This window comes from Carettochelys insculpta, chromosome 7 (genome assembly GCF_033958435.1).
Source record: "Carettochelys insculpta isolate YL-2023 chromosome 7, ASM3395843v1, whole genome shotgun sequence".
Lineage (NCBI taxonomy): Eukaryota > Metazoa > Chordata > Testudines > Carettochelyidae > Carettochelys > Carettochelys insculpta.
Window position 1 is genome coordinate 33482200 of NC_134143.1, and position 14290 is coordinate 33496489.

A 14290-nucleotide genomic window follows, 5' to 3' on the forward strand; every position below is an offset into this window, starting at 1 on the left:
ACGTGTCTGTGGAGCGCGCCCACCCGCGTGGGGCGCACGTGTCGGGGAGCAGCCCTGGCTGGCGGAGCTGGCTTGGGTTGTGTTACCCGTAGGTTATAAAAGGTGGCGGAAAAGCCCTCTGCGGGCGGGCGGAGGTGCGCCCCATCTGCAGTTCCCACATGGGGAAGAAGAGTGAGCGACAAACGGTGCGGGGAGAACAAGGGGTGCAAAAACAAGACCAAGCCCATCTCATAGGTACCCTGTATAGCAACGCTCCTCTGCCCGCTTTGGTAACAGGGGACTAAATAATAAGGAAAAAGAAAAGGCAAGTAGCTCCTAAACGGTAGTTACTCAGGTGATCCAGGTAACAAGTGTCTGCTTATCGTGGTTACAGCAGATAATGGTTCCCAAATCCGTACAGTATATGATTGAAACCTAGCACTCTGAAGATACGGCATAAATGGCTATTTGGTGTTTTAGTTTTTACCAAAATCAGGAGTACTGTTTTGAAAGCTGACTTGGATTATTTTTTATCCGTGCGTTGTATTTTCTCTGTGCTCTTTCTTAGTTCTTTTTTCTTATTTTGATTTTAAGCATTTCCTCTTTCTAAATATTTGTCCACAAAACAGAATGGTTACAAAATAGTGCAAGCACAAACTGCCATTCTTGCAATATTATGTTGTTTATTATCAATTGTATCAGGGTAATTGGGGTAGTTTTATTATTACCATACTTGTATGCAGGTTTGTTTAGTAAAATGCCTAAGGACAAGTTTATTGAAAGACTTACTAAATATGCAGTGTAGTTTGATAGCAGTCTTTATTAGTTTTTAGTCGGAACAACTAAGCTCTGGTAATGGATGCCTCGGGAAATAAGAAATAAAGGTTTCATCTCTGGACCATGAGTTGAAGCATAGGCAGCATTTCTAATGATGATGCAAGTAATTAGTGATGGCAATTTGATGAGCTGTGTGAAATGATCATGTGGTCTCTATCTATTTCACAGTGGACTGGAGTCCACATCATAAACCTTTAAATGAATATATAGCTGCCACTTATTAGCACCTTTACTGATAGTGTTAGGAGAGGTGTTAATGATGATGTCAAGGCATGGAGACTGACCTGCTTTTACATTTAAAGCCCAGTTTACAATATGGACATTTTGCCACCTCTGAACACATTTGTCAACACTTACCGTAACTGAGTGGGAGATTAACACAATTCCAGGATTAGTTCACAGGTCACTGAATGCAACTTTTTCCTAAATTGTGTTCAGCTGGCATGGCTAGTGCCAGCAGTTTCATCATGTGAACCAATAGTTCTCAAACTTTTTGGCCTGAGATCCACTCAGTACAAGCCTTTCTGTGGACAACCAACCACCTGTGGTAACGCAATGCAGTCACGTATCCCTAAATACCTTAAACGCTAAATTATTCATATTAGGCTACTGACCACAAAAATGTAAATATGCAGCTATGCCATAAGGGTGTGTATATTTATGTTTTATAATGTAAGAGGGTGGGAGGTGCAGGAGCAAGTTAGGGGTATGGGAGTACAGGGTCTCTGCGGGAGGGGAGTGAGTGGGGGCAATGGGGGTCTGGGTATGAAGGGATGGGGGTCACTTACCTGGCTCTGTGGCCTAAGCTGCTCCCATTGGCCATGAAAGATTCAGTGAGCAGTTTCCTGCACTGCTGTTCCACCAGCCAGGGTTGCCACTTCATCTGCCTGCCAGCCAGATCTTGCTTGTGAGGTTCAGAGTTCCCTCTCGCCCTGCCCCTCCCCACCACAGTGGGAAGCCAACACTGGTGCTTCCCCCTCCTGAGGGTGAGGGGGGTCTGGAGGGCATGGGGCTAGAGTGTGAGTGTGGGCTCCCCACGGCAGCAAGGGCGGGGAGCCCTGAGTCCATGAGGCTGTAGAGGTGCAGATGATAGTTAAAACATTTTTGGAGGACGGTTTGGAAGCTTGCAACATCACTGCCTATGCAGAATTTTCCTGTGGAATATCAGTCTCTTTCCACAAGCAATAAATTCACTCTTCTAAAAAAGGAGGAAAAGAAGACACCATGGTTCATTAGGTTGAACATGTATGTTTACAGTTGTGTTTTCCAAGGTTTATTTTACTTAGGGGCTGGATATATCCTGCCTTTGGTGTATTCCTAGTTACTGCTAGCTAACGATTGGCAGGCACTGTCAAGATAAATGGGTTTCCTTCTTCACACTCTTGTCATGCGTCCCAGGGGTATTCAGTTGTAAGGCACCTTGCTATTACCTTCCCTTAGCGTAAAGAAGCTTTGTCTGTGCCTACTGTGGATTAGTTCCCTGACACCACCAGCCTCTGGAACCACAAGCACTGCTTTTCAGGCCTCCCTGGGCCCCCCCTTTCTCTTTATAGTGCTATAATGTGGGGCTTTGGGCTCTAGAGTAGGGCTGAGGATGAGCAGTTTGGGCTGCAGGAAGGAGTTCAGGGATGGAGGGGACGAAGGTGTGGCAGGGGTTTGGTGCTTGGGTTTGCCTGAGCAACTCCCTGCTGAGGCTAGTGGTGAGGGGCTCCCCTCCACTGGCCATGGCAGCTTTGGGGATTTGGAAGAGAGATCTCTCCCCACTACACCTGAGTCCATGTGCAGGGAGTAATGGGAGGCCACATAGCCATGCAGCTTAGTGGGGAGCTTAGCTTAGCTCATCAGCTAATATGTTCAAACAGTGAGATCCTACATTGTGAATTCTACAGTGATTTGTTATGCCCCATATAAAGGTCTGTTTCCCAAAACAGAGAGGCAATGAGAGGTAGAGATCTGTGAACCCAATAACGAGTCATTTTCATCAGCTACCCTCTCAGAGGTTACACGTAGCACTGCCAGATCTCAAGTCCAGAATCCTCCAAACCCCAGTTACAAGGGGGTGTCCCTAAGAGTGCAGGAAACAGATCTGTGAAGCCCAATTACTGTGTAAGTTTTCCACTTAACCTGCAAAAGAAATGAGATATTTGCAGAGGTAATTGTCAGGGGTCTCTCATCCTTACTTACAGGACAGTGTCCCTAAGGAAGCAGGCAATTAGACTTACAGGGCAGTCTCAAACCATACATTTCCAAAGGGTGAGAAGCCAGTCTGTTACCTCAGCAGGGACCTGTAAATCCCTCTTACAGAGTGGTCTCCCTAGCCAGGCAGGCAACTAGAAGCAGAGATCTATGTATCCCAATTAGAGGGCAGCTAATCTGTCCAGGAGTGAGATATAGGTCAAAATTCTCTTATCTGGCACTCTCAGACCTGACTAGGTGCCAAATGAGAGAATTTGCCAGACTACAGGAGCTCAATATTGTCTAGCAGCATTACCAACACTTCCACTGCTTACTGGGCTCTTAGAAGATATTTAGGGATATGTTACATCTAAACAACAACACAGAACACTGAGAGCCAGTCATGCAAGCAACTAGAGGTATAGGTCTGTGAACCCTAGATACAGGACAGTCTCACTAGCTAACCTGACCTAGGTTTGATATCCCCCAATGTCACCTCTCCAGAGACCACTATACCACAGTTTCTGGATCGTCTCCCTAACCAGTCATTTGTTCATAAAAGATTTGTGAAATCCCGGTTATGGGGCAATCTCAGGAGTTATTGCTGTGCAATCAATGAGATCCCCAAATACATATGAAGAAATGTCTGAAAGCCACATCTCCCCAGTACCCGAGTGCAGTCAGATCTGTGCGCCATCAATATATGTTTTCTCTCCATCTGCCTTTTCACTGGAGTGGCATACCTGACTTACTTCTTTTTACCCTTTACCTCCCAGTCAGGGATGCTTCCCCACTCTGACATGCCCAAGTGCAGAAAGTGGGGGGGCCCGCAAAAACCTTAAAAATGGCTTGGTAATCACTGCTACCACCAAGTGATACAGCCTGTCCTCCCTTAAAACCCAGGAAGACTCACTTGGATATCTCCATGTGAGGTACCCCACAAGCATCCCCTTTTTCCTTAGGAGATCGCTTGGAATCAAAGAGCTGCAATCCAATAGCTCACTTTACTTCAGGTGGGCATTCGCACAGAGTCTCTAGGACATAGACATCAAAATAATTGCATTAAAAAAGTAATTTATTCACAAAATGAGAGATGGAAAAATAACAAGAAAGTAAACACTCATACTTTAATTACATCTAGCAACTAAGTAACTAAAGATAATTAATATTAGAGCACAGAGAATTACTTTTCTGGGATTAAGTTTAGATGTTGCAGAATACAGGGGAAAGAATCGACCAGTAACCAGAGAAACTCCACTCCAAGTTCAAACTAAAAATAACCTGATGTCATCTAACTAAATATTTCCTTTCTACTTACATATCCATGTTCTGATTAGGATGTGGCCAGGAGATTTACTGGATTCATTCAAGCTGCTTAGAATCAATCATTTTTTGTCTGTCCTCTCTGCTTTAGCAGCATAGACAAAGACACCTCTGGCTGCAGTCGTTCTCAGTTCAGAAGAACTTCTCTTCCTCCCATTGGCTTTCGTGAGCATCCCCCCCAGAGAGAGCCCTCTTAGGGTTAACTCTTTCCCTGCATTTATTCATGACATTCCCATTTATAGGGCATTCTATAACCATGGTGATCCCTCTGCACTTCAGTTAGAGTAGGTCTACAGACTAATTGGGAAGTCAATACATTCCCACATATGCTATGTGTAGAGCAGGGCCATCCCTAGCAGGGGTCTGATGCAGCCTCCCCAGTATCCCAAGCATGGGGCACAGGGCGCCTCTCTGCCCCACTCCACACATGCCGTTTCCTCCTGCTCCCATTGTACCCGTTGCCCTGTCTTTGGGCAAGATAACATTGGGTATTACTTGGGAAGTGGACTTGGCACAGGGCAGCAGCAGGTGACCAACCATCAGACCCATTCTTTGCATTCCTTTGGGACTTTGGAAGCCCTCTTCCTGTTTGCCTGGGGACACATGGAGTGCTCTCAGCTCATCTCTCCAGGGGTCCAGGCCTGCTCCATGCACCAGGAGATCCTCTACTAGGAGCCATGCCCAGGCACTGGATTTCATCCAGCATTTGCAGAGAGGAGGCTGTCCGGTCCCAGCTGTGCACCAGCCATAGGAATGATATATAGGCAGACCTTGAGATGGATGACTGAAAGGGCCGTGACTGGGACGTGCTGCAGTGAAGGGTCAAAGAGTACGAGATGTGAAATACCTACAATATGTTGTGGAAGGCAAAATGTCTCTCTGGTGCTGCTGCACCCATGATCTGTTGACTCTATAAAGAGCTGGATGAAATACTTGAGAGGTGACAAGTATCTGCTCTGAAAACCCCCATGGATACTTCAGGAGCCATCCTAGAGTGGACTATGCTGGGCACAGGCAATCCTGGAATGAGGGTGCCAAGGGGAAGGGGAGACTCAGAGGGTGGCCCAGCATGCACAAATGCATTCAGTTAGGAACTGTTTTCTACCGTGGAGGAGGCCAGCCAGTCGCAGCAGTCGGAGGTTGGGGATATACAAAGAGCGGAGGATGTGCCTTACGTTAAGTGGCTTCGATTTCTGGAAGTGCTGAAGTGAGTCGTTGGGTGCGGGAGGGCTGCAGAAAGCAGGCTTGGGTCTGTGTGGTACTAATACTGACAGGACTAGTCAGATGCAGAACAGGGGGTTCGTGGACTCTCTCAGTTCATGGTAATCAGCTTCACACATCCCAGTGGACTTACTGTAGTCTGGGCAGGTGTATCTTGGGAGAGCCAGCGCTGTAGGAGAGCCCTGTAATGACTAATGTCCACACATTTTCCACAGGCTGTGGTAATCCTGAAAGATAATTTGCTGCCGGGGTGAGAAGGGAAGCAAGGGAGGGTCTTCTGCACAACTGCAGCTTCCATATTGGCCTTTACGTGGCTTGCCTGTGTGCAGCAATGATCCTGGCCCCTTATGGCGTGGTGGTGTAGGAATGTTACCCTTAACGGGACAGTGAACATCTGCCACAGAACCTGCAGGGATGAATAGCCCACTGTCTCAGTGACACTTTTGATGGGATCTGTGAGATTAGCAGCCTCCACCCTTCCCCAAGCTGTCTAAGGTAATCTAAACTGATGGCAATTTTGGTTATGTTCATTTAAAAAAAAACAAACAAAAAACTTTCCTCATGCGTAAGAGAATAAGTACGTAGAATTTAAAACCTTTATTAATCCATATGTAAAGATGAATACACGTACGTAAAGACAGTAACATTTCAACATTTTTAGTGAGGTGGATGAGCCCAAGGCCAGCAGCCGATCGTGCTGTGCGCCCCCTTATGAAATTTCATGCCCCCTACTTTACTCACCCCTGTGCTAGTTGTGTTATTTCCTTGTCCCTCAGGTGGTGGTGATGCCTTGGTAAAAGATAGGAGGAATGAATTGGGGCATTTCTAGGCTCTGACTTTTTTTTTCTTTCTCCCCATGGGTACTCTGGTTCTACTTTACCCAGAAGCCCCACCTTATCTCACTGCTTTCCCCAGGGCCCTACCCTCAGCAACATCTCTAGGGGGCGTGGGGCCCAAGACAACGCATGCTGCCAACCCAGGCCCCGCCCCACCTCTTCCTGCCTCAGTCCACCCTACCCAGGCCTGTCCCCACTCCTGTTCTCCACAAGCCCTGACCCTGCTCTTCCCTGTCTCTTTCCATCTGTGTTCTGCTTACTCCTACCTCCTTGCACCTCTTCCCCAAGTCCTGTCCTTATTCCACTGCACCCCTTTCCCCAAATCTCCTGTCCCGAGCAAGGCAGCCTAGGGGATTACTGTGGGGAGCAGGGAAGACAGGCACAGGCAGCAAGGGTTGGCCCCTTCCCCCACCCCAACACTTACTGAAGGTATGTCTACACAGCAAAGTTATTTTGAAATAACTTTCCTAGCGTCTATGCAATGCAGCGGCTATTTGGAAATAATTTTGATATAGCAGTTGTCTTATTTCGAAATAGGTAAACCTCATTGCATGAGGAATAGCTCCTATTTCGAAATCCCAAACACCTCCTTGGGATTTGTATTTATTCAGAGAAGTATACTGAAGATAAAATGAAGTCTCAAGCTGGAGTCTGACGACAAACATTATGTTTTCTCTTTTTCAACCTTCATAATTGGTGCCTTTCTGTCTTTGGCAGGCTATTGCCAAGCCCTGCATATCTAGAGGTTCAGTTCTCACTCCCAGCATTCTCTGCTGGAACCTGCTTACTCCTATCAGTTTCCCATCCCTAAAGATACTCCCCCATCCCCCACCCTTGCTATGACCACTGCTGCCCTTTAAAAAAATTTCCTGAGGGGTGGAGGGTGTATCCTGTAATCAGCACTGGCTTGGGCCCTAGGTCACGCGCGCAGGCGCAAGCCGTTTGTTACAAGAGCAGTAGTATTGTGATTAGTGGTGATTTCTTCAGAGCTTATCCAGCCACACACTGGAAAATCCAGTGTATTGTGAAGATGGGATTGCATCATCGTATTCTGGTTACTGCTACATGAAGAGAGATGCAGGGACTTACAGACCAGTCATCTTAATTTCTGTACCAGGAAGGATAATGGTGCAATAATTAAGGAATCCATTTGTGAACATCTAGAAGATGATAACGTTATAAGTAACAGTAACAAGCCTGGTGGATAAGAGGGAAATGGTATGTGTGGTAAATTTAGACTTTACGCATACGATACAGTCTCACATGGCCTTCTCAGCTAGGGAGATACAACCTATAAGATGGTTGCATAACTGGTTGGATGCCTGTTCCCATAGATCAGATATCAATCATGCCATCATGCTGGATGGGGCATAATGAGTGGGGTTCAGTTTTGGGACCAGTTCTGCTTAATATCTTCATCAGTCATTTAAATAATGGCATACAGAGTACACTTGTAAAGTCTGCAGATGACACCAAGTTGGGAGGGATTGCAAGTGATTTGGAGCACAGGGCTATAATTCCAAATGATCTGGACAAACTGGAGAAATGTTCGGAGGTAAATAGGATGACATTCAACAAGGACAAATATAAAATGTTTCACTTAGGAAGAAACAATTAGTTTTACACATACAAAATGGGAAATGACACTCTAGGAATGAGTTCTGCAGAAAGGGATCTACGGGGTCATAATGGATCAGAACCTAAATGTGAGTCAACAGTGTAACACTGTTGCAAAAAATGCAAACATCAGTCTGGGATGTGTTAGCAATTACAAACCAGTAAGTCTAATATCAGTGCCAGCAAATTAGTTGAAACTATAGTAAAGAATAACATTGTCAGATATGTAGATGAACATAATCTGTTGGAGAAAAGTCAGTGTGGTTTCTGTAAAGTGAAATCATGCCTTACTAATCTACTGGAGTCCTTTGAGGGGGTCAATAAGCTTGACAAAGTCCTGGCTGGGAGGATTTAGTTGGGGATGATCCTGCTTGAGGCAGGGGGCTGGGCTAGATGACCTCCTAAGGTCCCTTCCAGTCCTAGGATTCTATGATTCTATGTGGAATGGGGATCCAGTGGATGTGGTGTACTCTGATTTCCAGAAAGCCTTTGATAAGGTACCTCACCAAAGGTTCTTAAGTAAGTTGTCATGGTATAAAAGAGAGGGTCTTCTCATGGATTGAAAACTGGTTAAAAGGCAGGAAACAAAGGATGGGAAGAAGTTGTAAGTTTTCACAATGGAAAGAGGTAACTATTGGTGCCCCCCAAGGGACTGTACTGAGACCAATCCTGTTCAACCTGTTCATAAATGATCTGGAAAAAGGGGTAAACAGTGAGGTAGCAAAATTTGCTGATGATACTAAACTGCTCAAGATAATTAAGAACAAAGCAGATTGTGAAGAGCTTCAAAAAGATCTCATGAAACTGAGCAAATGGGCAACAAAATGGCAAATGAATTTTAATGTTGATAAATGTAAAGTAATGCACATTGGAAAAAATAATTCCATCTATACATACAAAATGATGGGGACTGATTGATCTGTAACCACTCAAAAGAGAGATCTTGGAGTCATTGTGAATAGTTCTCTGAAAACATCCACTCAACGTGCAGCATCAGTCAAAAATGCAAACAACGTTAGTAATCATTAAAAAGTGGATAGTGAATAAGACAGAGAATAAGACAGAGAATATCTTATTGCCTCTATAAAAATCTGTGCTACGCCCACATCTTGAATACTGCGTACAGATGTGGTCGCCTTATCTCAAAAAAGATATAGTGGCATTTTAAAAGCTTCAGAAAAGGGCCACAGAAAATGATTAGGGGTTTGGAAAGTGTGCCATATGAAGAAAGATTAAAAAGACTGGGATTTTTCATCTTAGAAAAAAGGAGACTAAGGGAAGATATGAAAGAGCTATATATGACTGGTGTAGAGAAAGTGAATAAGGAAAAGTTACTTAGAGAAGAACTGGGGGGGTCACCAAATGAAATGAATGGGCAGAAGGTTAAAAACTAACAAAAGGAAGTTTTGCACACAGCACATAGTAGACCTGTGAAACTCCTTGCCAGAAGAGGTTGTGCAGGCCAGGACTTTAACAGAGTTCAAAAAAGAACTAGATAAATTTATGAAGGTTAGGTCCATCGATGGGCATTAGCTGGGATTGGTAGGACTGGTGTCCCTACCCTCTATTTGTCAGAGGTTGGAAATGGATGTCAGTAGAGGGATCACTTTCACGATTACCTATTTTGTTTACTCCCTCTGGGTTGTCTGGCATTATCTTCTGCCAGAAGACAGGATCCTGGACTATAGATAGACCTTTGGTCTGACCCGGTGTGGCCGTTCTTATGTTCTGCAGCCTCACAGCACCTCCTTCCTCACTCCAGAGCCATCATTTCAGTATTTCCATCTCAGCCGAACTCACTCTGCTCTTCCACCTCAGTGCTTCACTCTCAGCCTGAGCTCTGTTCCACTTGTCCCACCACAAGACCTCCCTCTCACCAGGAGCCACCTGAATTCGGCTTTTGCTAATTTTAACAGGTATTTCTTTGACAGGTCCGTTCAAGTAGCAGGAACATGCTACTCTCTTATCTGATGCTTTATTTCTACAAAGCTTCCTGCCACATATCTCTATTGCAATCCACTTTCATTTTATAATGAAAATAAATACTCATATTCATTTGAATAAGGAGCTAGATTTGACTGCCTCTGAGGTCTTGTGTCACCCCCAGACTGACCCAATCATGCAAATGTTACATGTTCTAAAGTAGATGTGACATTCCTTTTTCTAACCCAAAAGTTTTATTTTTCCATAATGTGCTGCCACATGTGATACATCCCAACACGCCTATTTTACTAATAGCACCTGAGTGAGGAAATGGATTTTGAGTGGCAATACATGGCAAAATACCTCCTGGGACACCGCAAGTGGCACACCCTGACTTCTACACTTGGAGCTGAGGATGTCATTTCTGGACTAAGTAAACATAGATGCATCAGCTCACATTGAGCTAGCCCCCTAAGCAGTGTATTTCACCTCATGCAGCATGAATGGGAGCGAGCAGCAACAGCCTGGGCTAGCGTTGCCGAAATACAAGCCCACCTGAACCCCCGGCCATATAGTCATGTGCCCCCTGTGGCAGCCTAATGTGTAGAAACAAAGCTAGTTTCAGCTCAGGAAGTGGAATATTTTGTCTCAAAACAATCTAATGATTTCACAGGGATGTGTCACTGAGGGTGACCTGGGAGTTGTGTTTTTGATATATAACCGCATTCTTATTCCAACAATTAATAATAAATAATTCCTAATATAAACAGGTGCAACATTCAAACTTGTTTATTTTGCTGAAATTTCTTTTTTAAAAAAACTTACACAAATGAATTCCTTAAGACACAAGGAACTGGGGACCGTAACTAATGAACCAACTTCACCCTTGTATCTGACCTGCTGCAGAGCTCCGATGTTTATTGGCTCTGGATCTTTACTGGTGCTGCTCTCTGTCAGGTCCTTCTGGTCGGATTTCCACCTCCACCCCTTTTCCCTGCAGTTTGGCCAAAAGGGCAGCTGTTGCTGTTCTTCATAATGGTTGGAGGAAGGCAGACAGACAGAGCTGAGAGTTCAAACTGAGCAGCAGCAGTAGCTGTGTGGGGCTGACGCCAGCACTAGGTAAGAGATGGTTTTCCTCTTCTTTCACCTCCCACAGATGAAAAGATTAGAAAACCTTCCCACTCTTGCATCCCCACAGTGGGGCCTGGCTACTGCCGAACTCCCTGATTTAGTGGGTTGCAAAATGCACGTGCAGCCTGAGAAAGCTTGCACTTCTCATAGTGCAGACTGCTAACTTGCAATAGTCTCTCCTGACAGCTGGCTTAGTGGCTGCAGGGGCTGCATCCACCAGGTTCAGGAAGCAGTGAGACTTCTGCAGCTGAAAATGAATGGAAGCTACAGTAATCCATGAAGTCAACTTCCAGCTTTATGTAGTTGGAATGCTCTACTGAAATGCAAAGGCTCTGATGACAAGAGAAGAGATGGCCTTCTCTCTCTCCCAGCCCCAAAGTGGATGATGTCTGGAAATGACTTCTTATGCTGTACATTGTGGTGTTGAAAGTTGAATAGGCAAGTGTGTGGAGGGTGAAATGCCACCAATGTGTAGCTTTCGGGGTATCCCCTGCCTCATCATAGAAGGGTGGCATGGAAAGTAATTCTACAATGTATGCAGCAGGTGTGGTGTTAATCGTCCTTAGCTTACTTTTTCATTTCTGGGGAATACCTACGTGCTGAATCAGTGCAGACTGTGATAACGTGGTTGTAATATTACTTGCATTTGCTTAGGTAATATTGCAGCAAAACTTAGTATCAGATTTGCATGTAAAGATATCTCGGTTCAGCAGCCTTGGGTTTCTGCCACCAGTCCAGTATTTTTGTTTTACTACTCAGTCATCTAAATATAGGACCACTGCTGGGTTGCTGTGTTGGGAGGGCATAGGCATACTCATTAGTAAAGGTGCCAACAAAAACACCCAAGGGAGATACGAGATGGAGATGTGCTGCTTGAGCAGCTGCCAACTAAGGTTCTCGGCTACTGCTTTCTTGCATGAAATCTTGGTAGATGCATCCTCTAACCTGTTTGTGCTTTACTCCTTCAGTCTGGATGTTGTTCTTGCAGTTGTTTTTGGGACAAAATTCTTTGTAGTTTATCTCCCAGTTTTCTGTCTGTTAAATCATCCCAACAGGAGTGCCAGAGGTCCCATTTGAAAACAAAATAGATGAGTAGATTTTAAGGTTAGGAGGGACCATTATAATAATCTTGTCTGACATTGTAGCACAGGTTATAGAATTCCACCCAGTAATGTCTGACCAGGCCCCCGTGACTGCTGAGTATTATGGTCTCACAAAAAGGGCAGTCCATTTCATCACTGAGCATTACTGTTACTGTGGTAGTTATGGGCTCTGCATGGTGAGACATTCAACAAATAACCTCAGGAGTCATTATGATAGCTTCCCAGGGGGTCATTTTTGCACACTTCCAGGTGGCCTAAGTTTAGAGGTGGTTGGTCACAGGAGATCTAGTTAGAGGTGACTTGTCAGGTAGAAGGCAGACTTATCTTTCTGCTCAGTAAGCTAACTCTAGGAAAGAGGTGATGGAGATCAGTGTGTCCAACAACTGAAATTCCCCAGAGAAGGCCTGGTTTTAGAGGCCTGCTATCTTAACTGCTGGAAAGTCTAGGTTATGAAAAGCACAAGTCTTTGTAAGGGCTAGTGAACTATTCTTCTGGATGTACCTAGGTTTACATTGGCATGTGTTTCTTTGCTTCCTTTTTCCCGGGTTTATTTGCATATTTTTTCTGGCCCTCAGTTTATCTATGTAAATAATGAATGAGCCATTACCTGTTCAGTGTCTTCCTTGTAAGAATTTAAAATGAGATTGTATATTGTCATTTTGTCTATCTTTGAGCTGTGCTGTGTTGAAGAAATGCTATTGGGAATCAAGAAGAGACATTCCACTCTGGTAAGATAACAAAAGTGGATCTTGATGATAACAAATAATAAAGAAAATCCTCCAGAATTTAAGAAAAATATCACAGGGTTTTTCTCCATGTTCTTATTGTACACTTCTCTCATTTGCACATCAGGGATAATCTACTCTTGCAGTTAAATGTAAAGAAGATTTGTAGGGTCCTGGAATTCCTTCTGATTTAACATATAGTCAGGTATTTCAATATCCTGAATAATTCAGATCTTCGTATGGAGATGAATTTGTAAGGGATGGGTGTTTTGTGTTTTAGGGGTGTTTTTGAGGTGTGAATGTTTTTAATTTATGTATTTGCTTTTGGTGAAAAAGGTTTAACAAAAGCCAATCAGTAATATGAAGAATCAACAAATGTCTAATTTTTGATAGTCACAGCTGACAATTTTCATTTGAGAATATATTTCAAAAAGCAATAAGGAACATGTTCAATTTTGTACTCTTTTGGACAGTACAACAATTTTGAAAGTAGTAAGAGTAATTAAGGGAGATTTAAAATTGAAGTTCCTGGAGTCTGTTCATTAATTAAATCCAAAATACAGAGGCCTTACATAAAATTTAGAGGTTAAAACTCAGGTGACACATTTGACAAGTCTTTTTCACATTTAAAAAAACCACCTGAATCAGTGGAAGATAGATAAAAAGAAAAAAGGTGCTTATTTACATAAAATTCACAATTGTCTAAGTTAGAATCATAGCAATTTTAAATTGGTTCATACTGTTAAGATATGGAGATGGTATAGTTATGATTGGGGAAGCACTTTTGCTGTTTGTTTCTGCATTTAGGTTCTTATAACTTTTCATATCATTTGGGTAAAATTTCTAGGGCTTGTTCTTAACTCGAGTTTTGTGTTTTTGGGTGGGCTGGGGGATAAGTTTGGTAAAATTATTTTAGAAACCACAAAAATAATTAAATTAGTTAATGGTTACGTACTAAAAGGGATCTGTGTGCTTCTTTATGATGTACAAAACGGGCCTGAAAGCTTTTTAAAAAAAATCCCTTCTGTCTTAATATGTGGATGGCTATAAAACAGATCTCTGAGTTTACCTGAGAAGAGGGAAGGATGCTGAACAGAACAGATTAGACCAGCTTCTCCCTGTGTCTTTTGTAGTTACTTAACACTGGTGGAAAGTACATGAAAAGAATTGCGGTAGCATTTCACTCTTAGTTTGTTGTACCATAACCAACTACTGTATCTGAAATGCAGGGCAGTGGAGTGAGTATCTGGCTCACTGTAAAAACTATTTATTCATTGCAGAGTGGAGTATAAATGGAGGGAGAAAAGAAGGATGGACCATAATTTGAGTGCTATCCTAGAGCTTGGGAGACCTAGGTGTGAGGGAATTCCTTCCTCTGCAATATGTAATATGCAGTATGTCCTTCTGTGTAATAGAAACA

The 14290-nt window shown here is 43.7% G+C and overlaps 1 protein-coding gene across 3 annotated transcripts in view; it reads left to right on the top strand.

Annotated features, from left to right (window-relative positions):
* LRRC20 (leucine rich repeat containing 20) overlaps nt 1-14290 on the top strand; it is a 49760-nt gene that overhangs the window by 518 nt on the left and 34952 nt on the right. The window contains exon 1 of one of the 3 annotated variants that reach the window (XM_075000280.1): nt 155-304. The exons of 1 other annotated variant lie outside the window; for it this stretch is intronic. The gene's annotated coding sequence lies outside the window, so the exon portion shown is untranslated. Of the gene's footprint in view, nt 1-154; nt 305-10907; nt 11031-14290 lie in introns of those variants that run through there. One more of the 3 variants, XM_075000278.1, reaches the window with a different exon arrangement.